Source organism: Camelus bactrianus, chromosome 2 (assembly GCF_048773025.1).
Source record: "Camelus bactrianus isolate YW-2024 breed Bactrian camel chromosome 2, ASM4877302v1, whole genome shotgun sequence".
NCBI classification, from domain to species: domain Eukaryota; kingdom Metazoa; phylum Chordata; class Mammalia; order Artiodactyla; family Camelidae; genus Camelus; species Camelus bactrianus.
Genome location: NC_133540.1, coordinates 101,236,115 through 101,250,664, shown reverse-complemented (window position 1 = coordinate 101,250,664; position 14,550 = coordinate 101,236,115). Strand labels below are relative to the sequence as shown.

Genomic DNA, 14,550 nt, shown 5'->3' with positions numbered 1-14,550 from the left:
AAATGTTATAAAATGGCTTGCTAAAATCCAATTATACTGTATTCTCTCGACCCACAGTCAAATAATCCTATCTAAAAAGAAGTAAGCTTAGTCTAACATAATTGTCCTTACAAAACCCATGTAATATCTTCCTTTAAAAATATGATCATGGTCAGTGTGTTTAGTACTTATAACACAATGAACTCAAATTAGATCATACTAGGTTTCCATTCATATTTTGAGATTTAACACATTAAAATATAATACAATGAAAAAGCAATATGTATCACTTAAGGCAATCCAGGGAATAAAGACATCTCATGTGTTATACTTCACATTATCAAGACAAATATGTTGTCAACTTACTGTAATTTACATTTTTGTCTTTAAAATTCTACAAGAGTCTCTCCTCAACCATAAAAAGGTCAAGAGGGAAAAAAATATATTTTTTCAACATGCTCACAAAAAATAATAAGTAATAAGATAATAAACTAGTAAACCTTAAATTTTGTGTTTCTAATAACATAGATTATTTTATTGAAACCAATTTCCCCAGTTCTTTTAAGAGCACATTCCTAGCTCAAAAATCTTTTACAAAGGCTTCAGAGATGGTTCCAGTCTAAAACAGCCTCTCTCTGCCCTTTCATGATGCCTACCACTATCTCTACCACTCACTTCACCACTCAGTCATCTGATGCTTGGTAGTTATTGTTAACTGATAAATATTATCTATAAGATGATCCTGACACATTCTTTTCTAACGTCATCACAACTGACATAGAAAAGGTAAGCACTCAAATTCTTTTCATTTATATTGCATATTATAAACCTATAAAGAATTAAAGTGAAATTGTCTGATAAATCTGAAGACATCTTGGAATCCTCTGGTTTTTCCCTTTCTAAAAAGGGAAAACTAGGTACAGAGAAAGAGATGTTGAAAATGACATGAGTAAAATTCAGTAGGTTGTGTTAAGAGAGAAGGAATATTTATTTAACTCCTAATATGTATTAAGTAAGCACTGTACCAGTTTCCTATTGTTGTGGTGGTAACAGACGTATTCAAAATAGGTCTCAAGGGGCTAAAATCAAAGTGTCAGCAAGCTGCATTCCTGTCCAGAAGCTCTCAGGAGAATCCAACTTCTTGCCTTTATCAGTTTCTAGAAGCTGCCCCAACTCCCCCCCTTTCTATCTTCAAAGCCAGCAACGGCTGCTCAGTTCCCTCTCACGATGCCATCTCTCTGGTTCTGACTCTTCCGCCTCCTGCTTCTGCTCTTAAAGACCCTTGTGATTACATTAGGCCTACCTGGTAACCTAGGATACTCTCCCTATTTTAAAATTAGCTGATTAGCAAACTTAATTCATCTGAAACCTAAATTCCCTTCTGCCCCGTAACACAACATTCACAGGTTCCAAGGATTACGATGTGGACATCTTTGGGGAGGCCATTATTTCTGCCCACCACGAGCACTATGCTGTGTGTTTAATTTTTATCTTTTTACTTAATCCCTACAACAACTCTATGAGGGAAATCCCCTTCTATTCATTTTATACATGAGGAATCTGAAGTTACCCATGGCACTTTTAGAGATTTTAAATAACTTAACCCAAACTGCCAGGCGTACTGGAGATACTTTTAGAAATGTTTGTGGAACTCAACCAGGAGAATCAGGATTCAGATATCACGGCCTACAGTGGCCTGTTTCTAAAGCTCTCACTAACTCTCTTTCTGTGTGTGCGTGTGTGCATGTGTGTCTCTGTGTGTGTTTGGGAGTGAAGAGGAATGTACAAAAAGAAAGGTTTTTCTTGCCCCCTACTTTCACCAAAACCATCTCTCATCACTTTATATTTGAGATCTCTGTGTATGATTTTGTTTAAAAAAAAAAGAAAGAAAAGGTTTTTAAATCTCTATACACCATGCTACATTCCATTTAGGCCTTGGTATATGATGTCAAAAGTTAAGAAACAAGGCTAAAATTATGTGAAAAGGTGACATGTCAGATGTGAAAATCCAACACATTTATGTATACCTGAATCACCTCTTACCTATTTTAAATGAATATCATAGTTTAAATTTGTCGATTCCTTCCAAAATTGTACAATTCTAGGGTCCAGATTTCTTTTAATTTGGGGTGGGGGGTGCTCTTGGTGTGGGGGAGAGGATTAGGTTTATTTATTTATTTACTTTTAGAGGAAGTACTGGAATTTGAATCCAGGACCTTGTGCATGCGCATGCACTCTACGACTTGAGCTATACCCACCCCTCTTTAGGGTCTTGATTTGAACATATAAATTATTTTTGTAACTACTTCAAGCATTCAGATAAATCTCCCAAGGTGTAATATATTGGATTACACATTATCAACAGTTTAATATGTCTTGACACAAATAACCCATTATTTTTCAGGGTACCATCAGCCATATGGGAACGTATCTTGATAATTGACTTCCAGGTGTCCCTTCTCATCTAATAATGAACTCTTATGACATTCCCTGACCCTTCCCTAAACACCTGGTTAACAATAATTTTCTTTTTATATCCTGAAAATAATCTGCAAATACAGGATGGAGATCAGGGAAGGGATCTGTGACTGATGGCAGAAGCCTCAGTGTCAAATGGTTATCAAAGGTCTTGACTGAACTTTTACCTCTAATGCACCCATTTTTAATCTTTCCTGGGTCATGGCCTCTGTTTTGAGAATCTGCGGACCTCTCACTAGAAAAATGCACATGAACACATACTCAAAATTTTTCATACAACTTATTTTATTGCATTTTAAATTGACTGCCATTAGAGACCATATGAAACCAGTCTATGCAAAGATATTGTATGTCTCATTTTCAGTTTTGTGCCAAGTTTTGTTACACCCAGGAACAAAATCCAAAGTATGCAATAAAACAAACCAAATTTTAATTATTTTCAACAAACAGATACAGAGTGCTGCTGGCTGCTGGCTGTGGTGCCTCTGATACCAAAGCACAATTTCAAGAGAAAACCCACCCCTTTTACAGTGTCCTCCAGAGAGAGCCGGGGAAACACAGGTGTGAGAGAGAGAGATCTCAGGTGCCGACAGTCAAGGAAGAACAACGTTGACTGAATTTAATGAGTGTTTCCCAAAGCAGTAACATTTTCTACTTGTATGTACTTATAAAAAAGGAAGGATGTGGTATCATAAATTAGAAGATACTAAGATAAATTTAAATATTTAGGGAAAAACCACCAGGCCTGGGATGTTCCTACTACTTAGACATGCAAAATGTATTAAGTTCAAAGTGGAGTACATGCACTCCTCGAAGGAAAGGAGATCAAGCCAATAAAGTAAGAAGAAAATACCAGGAAGATTGTATATATGTGTTATCTCACATCTGAATTTCAGCTTTACTAATATTCACTGTGTGAGACTGACACCATCACCCTCTCTTGGTCTTGGTCAGGCTGCTTTGGTCTTGTGGCATTTACGTGGAGTCTGCTGCATACACTACTCAGCTCACTTGACTTTCGTCTACCCACAGACAATTAGAAAGGCGCCTTTTAAGTCAGGGGGGCGAGCACAGCTGTGGAAATATGAGATTTCTCCACAGCGTCATTCCAGCATCCATCCCCCAGCTTCCTGGGTGACCAGAAGCAGCAGCAGCAGAGGCGTCTTGATCTGACTTCTTAATCCTGGATGGCAGCTAGGGGGCTGTCCTGTGGTTTCCAGAGTGTCTGGAGGCGAATGCAGCAGCAACAGGGGTGGCACAAGGTCCAGACTCCAGCTTAGGTCCTGGAGTGCCCTGTGAGGTGCCCTGGTGGGTTGCCTCTGAACTACTGCCCTAAAACCCGCTGTTAGGCCCTTCTAACAACTCTGTAAGCACCTAATGCATTGTATTAAACCTCTTCTAGCTTAAAATAATCAGAAGGGTTTCTGTTTGTGACTCTGACTCCCCACACAGTATCGCAGGGGGTAAAAAATCCCTGAAGGGAAAGGTAGCTGTTTCCCACCCTAGAGGGGTTGTTTGTGATGTCCTCACCTGTTCACTTTCAGCAGATCACAACATGCTGTGGCCCGCATGGACCCAAGTAAGCAGATCTGCAGATCTCTTGAGAAGTATGATACCACTCGCGAATGGATTTTTAAGATTTTTGCAAAGAAATGCAGATTAAGCATAATGTTAATACAGCAAGATACAAGCAAGCGATAAGAAAATGGTCGAGCTAACAACTGCCTGTTACCAATACCAGTGCTTTATCAAAACCTGTTAAGGTAAAGATGTGCTTACCTTGTAAAACATACACTATAAAACTTTTAGAAGAAAACACAGGAAAAAAAAAATCTTTGACACCTAGGGCCAGGTGAAGAGTCCAGAGACATGACACCAAAAGTACAATCAGAAAAGAAAAAAACAACGATTAAATACACTACCTGAAAATTTAAAACTTTTTTGCTCTGTAAAAGACCCTGTTAAGAGGATGAAGACAAGTTATTGATGGGAAGAAAAACTGTGCCAACCACTTATCTAGTAAAAGACTTACACTGACAATACATAAAGAACCCTCAAAACTCAACAATGAAAAAAAAAATTCAATTTGCTCATTAGGGAAACAGTTAATTTGTCCACTAGGTAAAGGCAAATTAAAACCACAATGAGATATCACTACACAAAAATGACTAATTTTTTTTAAATAGTGAAAATAATCAAATTCTGGCAAGCATATGGAGAAGCTAGAGCTTTCATACATTGCTGTTGGGAAAAAACAGCCACCCTGAAAAACAGTCTGGCAGTTTCTTGTAAAACTAAACATCACTTATAATACAACCCAGCAATTACACTCTTGGACATTTACATTTACACCAGAGAAATGAAAACTTATGTTCACACAAAAAACCTATACACAAAGGTGCACAGCAGCTTTATTTGTAACAGCCAAAACCTGGAAACAACTCATCCGCCCTTCAACAAGTGAATGAACAAACTGTGCACTGTGATATATCCATACACTGAACGCAACTCAGCAATAAAAAGAAATGAACCACTGTACTGATACATACGACAATGTGGATGGTTCGCCAAGGAATTGGGCTGGATGAAAAGAAGTTGATCTCAAAAGGTTACATGCAGCATGATTCCATTTATGTTACATTCTCGAAATGATGCAATTATAGAGATGGAGAACAAATTACTGGTTGCCAGTAAACAGAGATGGGGAGGGTGAGGAAGGAGGAAACCTTGAGCTGCATGAAGGCGTTTCTTGGCAGGGATGGAATAGTACTGTATCTTGATTGTGGAGCTGGTTAAATGAATCTAGGCACAAAATGTTATCAAATTGCATAGAACTATACACACACACACACATGAATGAGTGCATTAAAAACCATGAAATCTGACTATGGCTACTTAACAGTACTGCATTAATGTCAGTTTCCTGGTTTAATGTTGTTATAAATACATGTGTTATGTAAGATACTACAACCGGGGAACACAATGAAGGTTACATCGGACTCCCTGTACTATTTTTGCAATATCTCATGAGTTTATAATTATTTCAAAAAAAAAAAAAAGTTTAAGTGATGACATTCAACCATGCTTATCTTATTTTTTAAATTAATATTTTAAGTAGAATCAAAAACATAAAAATAACTTTAAACTGTTCTAAAATATTTTTCGTCTTTAGCTCCTTATTTTTGTTAATGTCTTATTATGTATATAATATAGTATACAGTTTACAACAAACATACACATATTGTGGGTTCAGATACATTTTCTTCTACTGCTGGAGTGTGACATAAAATTTCTGCAGACCTGTTACAGAGGCCACAATAATCTAAGATGCTATCTTTTAAATTTTTTACTTGGGGAAGCATATGCTGGAAGAGGGAAAACACTAGATTATCAAAAAGAATTCAATTCTATCCATAGGTTAAAGAAGTCACAATCTCATTCTTGTCTACAAAATGAAGGCGTTCTATTGGATCATTCCCAAGGACAGTCCAGCTCTGAAAACATTATGACTCTATATGAGTTTTACAGCAGGAAAAAGTGAAACAACCATAAAGAAATGTATGACTAAACCCTAACCAGTATTTACCGAAAGTATACTATGGGTTCAATATTGCCAGGAATAGTAACTACAAGACACAGGCTAAGTTATCATCAGCACAAAACCAGAAAAGGGCATCTACTAAGATAATTTTAGCTCCAAGAAAATAATTACCAGAAGATCTGGTTTAAATAAAAATATCTAGATAACAGGCAGGTGTGGCTATTTTACATACAGCCTCACAGTTCTGTAAAGCCTCTAATTTCTGCTCATAGAATTAGGTTGCTGAATTTGCAGCAAACAAAATACCAATGTATACAAGTATCCTGGGGTACAAGCTTGGGTGTTGGGTTCTCGCAAGTAGACTACCAAGACATCCAAAAAAGAATTATTTCCATCCACTTAATTAATTATTCTCCATCCACCTGAGTTAGACTTAATAAGACAGAACTTTAAGAGATCCATTATTCAAGGGAAGTTAAATATCTACAAAGTAATTATACCACCCCGCTACACCACCTTCTGCTATCCAGAAACATCACCTACCTGAAACGGCCCAAAACTAGGAAAGAAGCAAGAGTCCTCTAAGCAGTAAAAACCAACGTAACAAGGTCCTAGCAATAACACTCCATGCACAGGAAGTTCTTTGGTCTCTCACCCAGAACTTTCTATCATTTTTATCCACCATTCAACAAGCACGGTTATGGGTTCTATTCTCATATCACATGGAAAATAACAAATCTGAAAGGTGAGGAAACCACTACAGGTGGGTGTAATGACAGCAACAAAGACACAGCTAACAGTAAACTAATAAGCAAATCAACCCCCCCAAACCAGACATGATCTAGAAAGGAACAGTTCCACCAACAAAAGAACAAAATATGGTGCTCTGTGTATTGCTTACTGAGGAGACTAATGGCTGGACGCTCTGCAAATACATTGTTATGAGTTCACTGACATCCAAGACACATGAATAGAACCACCAAAGTACTATTTTTTTAACTAGTATTATAGACAGTATTATCCATCTTAAATTGTTTAATGGAGGAAAAAAACTGAAAGCTGCATTTAAATTATCTTTCCAGTATTCTTTAGTACTGAATTAAATTGCATCACATCTGAATGTTACCATGAAATACAGACAAACCAAAAAACAAAAGAGAACAAAACAGAACAAGAAATCCTGAGAAGCTGAAATCAATTCAGGCAGCAAGGCATACATGTGAATATTTTACAACCTAAAAAATAAGGCTGCACTGAGGTAAGTGAACAAACTAATGACCCCTTCTTCAATTCCCAGATGCCCTTAAAAAAAAAAAAATCAACAACACTTTAACCTCTCTGAAGTATGGCTGTTCTAGAAGAGAGATGTAGGTTACAACTGCTGTCATCCAACAGCAGGATTTAGTTGGTAAAAACTTTATGTTGACATTTCCTGGAAAGATCAAGAATGCAACAATGCTAGCATCAAAATATCTTAGGTTTGATCAAAAATGGTCACTCAAAACAATCTTAAAAACAAAAACAAAGAAATGATCAGAAGCCTGTAAAACTGTAATCAATGGAGATAGTTACAGAAAATTCTCCAAACACACACAAAAAATTGCATCCTTTTATTTTAAAAGATCTTGTCATTTTAAAAGTAAAGTACTTATCACATTACTTAGTAAACATTCAATAAACTTAGCTACAATTATTATTACAAGATGGAAAATGAAGACCAGTAGAGCTGATGAAAATATCTAGGATTATAGTGGTCAGGCAACCAATAAACACTTAAGTGCCTGCAAGCTCTCGAGCACTATGCAGGGCAATATGAGTGCCTCAAAATCAATCTATGTATGCAGCACTATTTCTTATCAAATAAATGACAAGTTGCACAATACAAGCTCACCATTTTTAACCAATAAGGTAAACATGACTATACACTCAGCAATGATTAGAACTTACCAAGTACTTTCAACTTCTTTCAAAGTACTGGCCTTTATTTAAGCCCAGTATGCAGAATTTGAGACATAAATTATTTACTTGTACAGTCATCAAATGATTAAATTAATATTAAAAAGTGTCACCAAAATGAGTCTTATGATTTACAGGGAGGGAAAAAAAAATCTCTTTTCCCATTTCTCTCCAGGCTTAAGTAGAACACGGATTTAGATAAATTCCCTCTTAAGGAAAATCTTTCTAAACTTGGAGTGACAAACATCACAAAAGGACCCTCTCTGTACTCCTAGGATTTATGCACATTAGAGGGATGGATTTATACAGGAGAGCACTTTTATTAAAATGCTATGCTCCATTTACATGAAATATCCAGAGTAGGCAAATGTATAGAGATGGAGTGCAGGGCTTAGGAGGGAGGTAGGGAAGGTGATGAGGAGATGAAAAAGTTCTAAAACTGGCTATGATGAGGCGTACAACACTATAATATACTAAGAACATTGAATTGTACACTTTAAAAAAGTAAACTGTATGGTATGGAAATTGTATCTCTCCAAAACTGTTATTTTAAATTTTTAACTCTTCACAAAACTTGATAAATCACAACTGCTGCATTATGGTCAAACCCCATAGGCTGTATCCTTGATCAGATATTCTTCCTGGCCTGGTCGACTCCATCACTGACAGTCCTACAAGGCCTCTTTCTTAACAAGCTGATTCTTGCCCCACAATACAAAGATGGAGCAACAGGCTTGGGAGGGCTGGGGCGGGGATGGTGGTGGTGGTGGTTCATTTTGTAAAACTTAGGAATACTTTACACTGTATTTTAATACAAATGATTTTTCAAAGCAATTATTTTTATAACATAAAAAATCCTGATAAAGGTCTCTATTAATTATAGCATTGAGTTTAAAAGAATGTGTTACTATTCCATCAGCAAAATATGAATTTCCTACTAGGACACAAATGTAGTGTAATAATGGTGGTCTTTGAAATGGACAATCCCATTATGGTATAAGGAAAGACACATCAACATTTGCAGAATTTCAGAAAAATTCTGCCCATAGGAATAGCAGTGTTTGAAATTTAGAGGAAAAAAAAATTCTAGCACTCACAGATTTCCTTTAAAAGGCACCATGGACTCCAACCCACCTCCTATGGAAGCCAGCTTTGTTTGCTAGGATACCTCAAATGAAGCTGCAAATAATAATAAACAAGAGTGAATAATAAGTCACTCAAGAGTGCACTTTGTGTACACTACCTTTAATCCGTATGGACCACTCTGTCTCTTGAAGTAAAGACCCTACTCAAAGGAGCTCATTGTTTGTGGTACAGACAGGCTTCACCATCTTATCCTCAGTGACTACATGGTGCGCAATTTAGGTGCAGTTCTCAATAAAAACTTGCTGAATAAATGGAGATTTCACGCCTCATTAGGCTTACTGGCTACTTGCAGCTGGGTTTTCTACTTAGAAACCTGTGAGAAACCTTTTCCCCCCTCTGGGCTGGCTTAAAGATGCACCTAGAACAACAGAATCTTTTCACCTATTTCATCAGCCTACATTGTAGCTCCCTTTTTATAATGAGCAGCAGATGGGTGGAGGGAAACCTCTACATGTGAACTGATCAGGAACAGACATCTTCCTACATTCCTCTTGGGGCAACTATTATGAACAGTGCCTGTTGGCAGTCTCAAAGCAATTTTTAATGCTCTCTAGAGATGAGAAGAATCAAGAAATGAGAAGAGATTAAGCTTACAGTATATACTCCAAAAACATTTTTGGCTAGAGATACCTAAAATGTTCAGGGACACTGGTTTTGACCAATTTTTAAAATGATTATGATTCTAATGATTATAGACTACATCTTGAATGCAAAACTACTGGTGGGAGCCTTGCATCTCAAGAAAAGGTGAAAGAGCCATAATTACTCAGAAATTACTGGAGAAATTAATAATAAATAAATAAGTATATTCCACAGTAACCAACAGATGGAAACAACCCAACTGTTCACTGAAGGAGAAATGGATAAGGACAATGTGGTATATACATACAATGGAATATTATTCAGCCATAAAAAAGGAAATCCTGCCATTTGCAACAACATGGATGTACCTGGAGAACATTATGCTAAGTGAAATAAGCCACTCACAGAAGAATAAATACTGCATAATTCCACTCATATATGAGGCATTTAAAACAGTCAAATTCATGGTTGCCAGGGGCTCATGGGAAGTGGAAATGGGGGAGATGCTGTTCAATGGGCATAGAGCTTCAGTCATGCAAGGTGGAAGAGCTCTAGAGATCTGCTGTACAATATTGTGCTTACAGTTAATAATATATTTGTTAAAAGAGTAAAAAACAAACAAATGAATATATAAAAATTAATTACCTCTCTCCATTCACAGTAAACACAACTTACTAATTAAAATTTTCAAATATGATAGCTTAAGTCAGTAGTATCTGAAGGTAATTTAAAAAAAAAGGGCAGGGAGGGGGGAACTGGAAGAAAAAGTCAAACAACTACCAATAGTTATGATAAAGGCAGTGTTATGAGGGACTTTTAATTTCTAAATTATACACTTCTTTCATATCAGTATTTTACAATGAGCATGTAAAACTGTTGATAAGGGGAAAAAATGATTTTTCCTTTAAAAACACATACACATCGTCCCCAAATAAAACAATTTGAACTTTACAGTTGATGGTTTTACAGAATACTAGCAGGCTAATAAGACCGATCAAGTACTTTACGCAGCAGTAAAAAAGAAGGGGGGGGCAAAACTTTTGTTAATGATTTTTTTACCAAAATCCACAATCCAATGAAGAAATACACACATAACTATAGTGTAAGTCAGAGCATGGCTTGTGCTATATAAGGACTTTACTGGAGCAACAGAAAATAGCCATGATTTAGGATCAGGAGAGCTTGCAGACAAGGTGAGATTTGAGCTGGGTTAGATGGTGATCCCTCTGGTGAGGTAACAACAGTTGAAATTTAGAGTACATGCTCTGCACCCCCACCCCCCGCCCCCTACATTTTATAGATAAAAATAGTTCAAGTGGAGAACATACACCCCAAACATACTTTATTTTTTAATTTTTAAAAAAATACAACAGTTGCTATATAAAGGAGAACTTCCCCACATCACCTAAGTTTCTGCTAGCATTCCATTATTCCTTTACCATTTTGGCATGAATCCTGTGTCACTGTTACCTTGCACCTGTTACTGCACTGAGATCCACATTATCTTTTCTCTATGAATGATGATTTTGCATCTTCCCATTACACTCCATAACTTTGACAGCAATGATTGTCATCCTTTTCTACTGTATATTCCCATAATCTTCTTTAAGTAAAGATGATGCTGACAGATTAAACCTAGCTCTAATAACTGGGACAACAAGCAATCACTACCACAAAAGATGTCTGTGGAAAAGATATTATAAATAATTAGATCACATTTTTGTACACAGAACAAAAAGCACATAGATTAGTATGTCTTTCTCCAGATGCTGAACCAACTGCTATTCTTTGGTGTAACTTGTTCAGAAAGGGTTTATTTTAAAAATAAATAAATAAACCTCTCAAGTGGCCTCTATAGAACATTGTCTTTTTCTGTCACAAAGACCTAAGTCAACACATTTATTGGGCACTAGAAATGTACTAGGTGATGCAGTGAATCTGCACCAAAATAGAGGGCAGTCCTAGTTCCCAGAGATCTCAAGGGACAGTTCACAATTCAAGAAATGCCTGGGCAATGTGTATATTTAAGACAATGTGTTTAAAACAATTGAAAAGCACACAGGAAAAAAAAAAAATGTTTTCCAGGAAACAAAGCCTAGATATTTCAAAGATAATTCTTTCTGAATGTTTTCTTTATATGTGATTTTTTAAAGGTTCAGGAATTCTCTGCTCTATTGTTTAAATAAGTGGTAAGTAAAAAGAAGGAAAGAAAGGAAGAAACAAAGAGAAAGAAAGAAAGAAAGAAAGAAAGAAAGAAAGAAAGAAAGAAAGAAAGAAAGAAAGAAAGAAAGAAAGAAAGAAAGAAAGAAAGAAAGAGAGAAAGAAAGAAAGAGAGAAAGAAAGAGAGAGAAAGAAAGAATGAACCTTGGAAACTTGTTTTAATCTTCTACTTTCTATTATGAGATGGAGAGGAAGTTATGCCTACAAGCTTGCCTGACATCCTTATCAAAGATCAGGATCAAAGAGAGGAGGAGGAAGGGCAGTATTAGGTGTAACAACACCAGATACCATCAAGATTACAAAAGATCATGTTTTTGTGTGTCTACACTTCCTAAACTCTGTGGGAAAAGTAAAGTGTCTCCCAAACATTATTATGTGAAATTGACTTTTCGTCTCCCAAGTATAATTCCTCCTCTGTTATTGCTGAGCCTGTAAACTTGTTATAATGCTCCACATAACTCATAAAGTTACTAAACAGTTAATCAATGAACATTTTGGGAAGTTGTTAGTACTGCTTTACTGAAAACAAAACAAAAACCACTGGGCCAGAGGTTCCAACAAAATTCACTATCCTAGAGAAATAATTTTACAAAATAACTCAGAATGGAAGAAAAGACCGGGTGGAATGCTCTCTTTGATAATGAGTAGCCAAAAAAAAAAAAAAAAAAGACTACAGAATAACAAACCCACTGCTACTTTGTTTATAGGGTTGTAACCTGCACACGCAAGTACTCTACAAAGTATTGCACAAGAAGAAACTGTCAAAAATGAATGCTCATGAAAACATTCCTTTCCTAAGTAAGGTCTCTAACAAGGCTCTGCTGTTTCTAAATATATTTTCTTTAGCAAGTATTGACAGGTATAGCATAGCTATAATGCTCAAGATGAAAAAAACCATTTGTTTTATCAATAGTAAAAGTTGCTGTTACTAATTATAATACCTATGGGTTAGGTAGCAGAAATTAACTTTATGGAATCGGCTGGGAAGAACAATTACAACACTAAATTTATTTCTATCAAAAATCTTTTCCCCCCCTAATCCTATAGAACTTAGCAACCTGGGGGCTTTTTGTTTTGTTTTGCAATTGTTTTTCCTTTCAAAAGAAGCTCTGCCAGTCAACTCGAAGTAATACTTTCCACAGTTCAAAAGTTAAGGCAAATTCGGTTCTACGTAGAGCTCTTGCTCATCAGTACCCCTCCCTTCTTTTTTCATTTTTAAAGTATCCTGACCTAAGAGAGGTTAATGCTCCCCTACAATCGCAAATCCATGAGCGAAGCGATTTTAGGCGCCGAGGAAAACTGGGATGGGAGGAAAAGACCGATAGCGATCAAGAACCATTCCGCCCTAGAAATCACTCTCTCCAGAACTCAGGAAACGAGGTTATGCCCAAAGAACCTGCCGCCCGGAAGCCACAACTTCCATCAATCGGCAAAGAAAAGTTGCAAGGAAGAGCTCAGCACACAGGCAGCCTGCGCCGGTGCGGAGACTGAGAGCAGCAAAGGCATTCACAGGCCCCGACGGCCCGCGGGCGGCGGCTACCGAGTCCGTGGGGCCGGCTCCGGCACGCTTTGGGGTCTGGGGGTGCGCGGCCGGCCCGGAGCGGTGCGGGCACGGTGCCCGCGTCCGCACCCCTCCCCACGACCGCGAGCAGTGGGCGGAGAGACGAGAGTAAAGGAAAAGACGGACAATGCTGGGCCAGGCTGGTGACTCCGCCCGCTCTGCGGGTCCCCAGCGCCCCTTCCCACCCTGGGGCCGCCAGCTGCGGCGCTAAGTTTGCTCCTCAGCCCTCCCTTCACGACGCGGGCGGCGAAGCAGTGGCCGCGGACCTCCCTCCGCCCCGCCGCCGCCTTCCTACCCGCGGGGCGGCTCCCGCGGGTCCGCGAGGACGCGGCGTGCGCGAGCAGAATGGGGCGCGCGAGAGGAAGGGGGCGCGCAAGGAAGCAGCGCGCGCGCGGAGAGCCGGGCGCGCGGGGGAGCGGGGCGCGCGGCGCTCCCCGAGGACCCACTGCCGCTCCAGCGGGTTTTCGGTTGAGGCGGGGGCTGCGCCACGGTTTGGTGTCCGTTATGAGTCTTGGCCCGGGCGGCGCAGCTTGCCAGCCATTCTAGCCCGCCTCCCCCTCGGCTCCCATCAGGAAGGGCAGCCGGGCGAGGGCCGGCGACCTCTTCTCCCGCCAGGGCTGCGGCCGCCGGTCGGCGGGCATCCCGGCGCCTGCCTCTAGGGCTGGAAGAAAAAGTGAAATGAAGCGCCTTTCCCCAGGCAACACCTACCCGTCCCCAGTCCAAGTGCAGCTGCCTCGCTCCTCAGGCGCCGCCGGTCCCCGCCCTCGGGCCCCAAGCTCCGTTCTCCTGACAATGGCGCGTTCCCTTTAAGGAATAATCCGATCGGAACCGATCTGTGGTTAAACCTCCCTCCGACACTGATTTTAACCGGATTTCTCTCTCTCCCCGAGAGCCCGACAGGCGCCCGGCGGTGCTGCGAGATCTTCCCACCTCTTCCCCGCCCCGCCCACTCCCTGGCGGTCCTGATTGGCGAGAAACACTACAACAGGAACAGCAATCCTCGCACCCCACTGGCCGGTACAGCCGCCGTTCAGAGTTACCCCCGCCCTCACCCCGCCCCTCTCCCCGGGTTGGCCCTACCTCTAAT

The 14,550-nt window shown here is 39.3% G+C and overlaps 1 protein-coding gene across 2 annotated transcripts in view; it reads right to left on the bottom strand.

Annotated features, from left to right (window-relative positions):
• Positions 1–14,311, bottom strand: part of FRYL (FRY like transcription coactivator) — a 226,669-nt gene extending 212,358 nt beyond the window's left edge. For both annotated transcript variants that reach the window (XM_074348242.1, XM_074348245.1), the window contains exon 1: positions 14,172–14,311. The gene's annotated coding sequence lies outside the window, so the exon portion shown is untranslated. The remainder of the gene's footprint in view (positions 1–14,171) is intronic.
• Between the last annotated feature and the right edge of the window lie 239 nt (positions 14,312–14,550).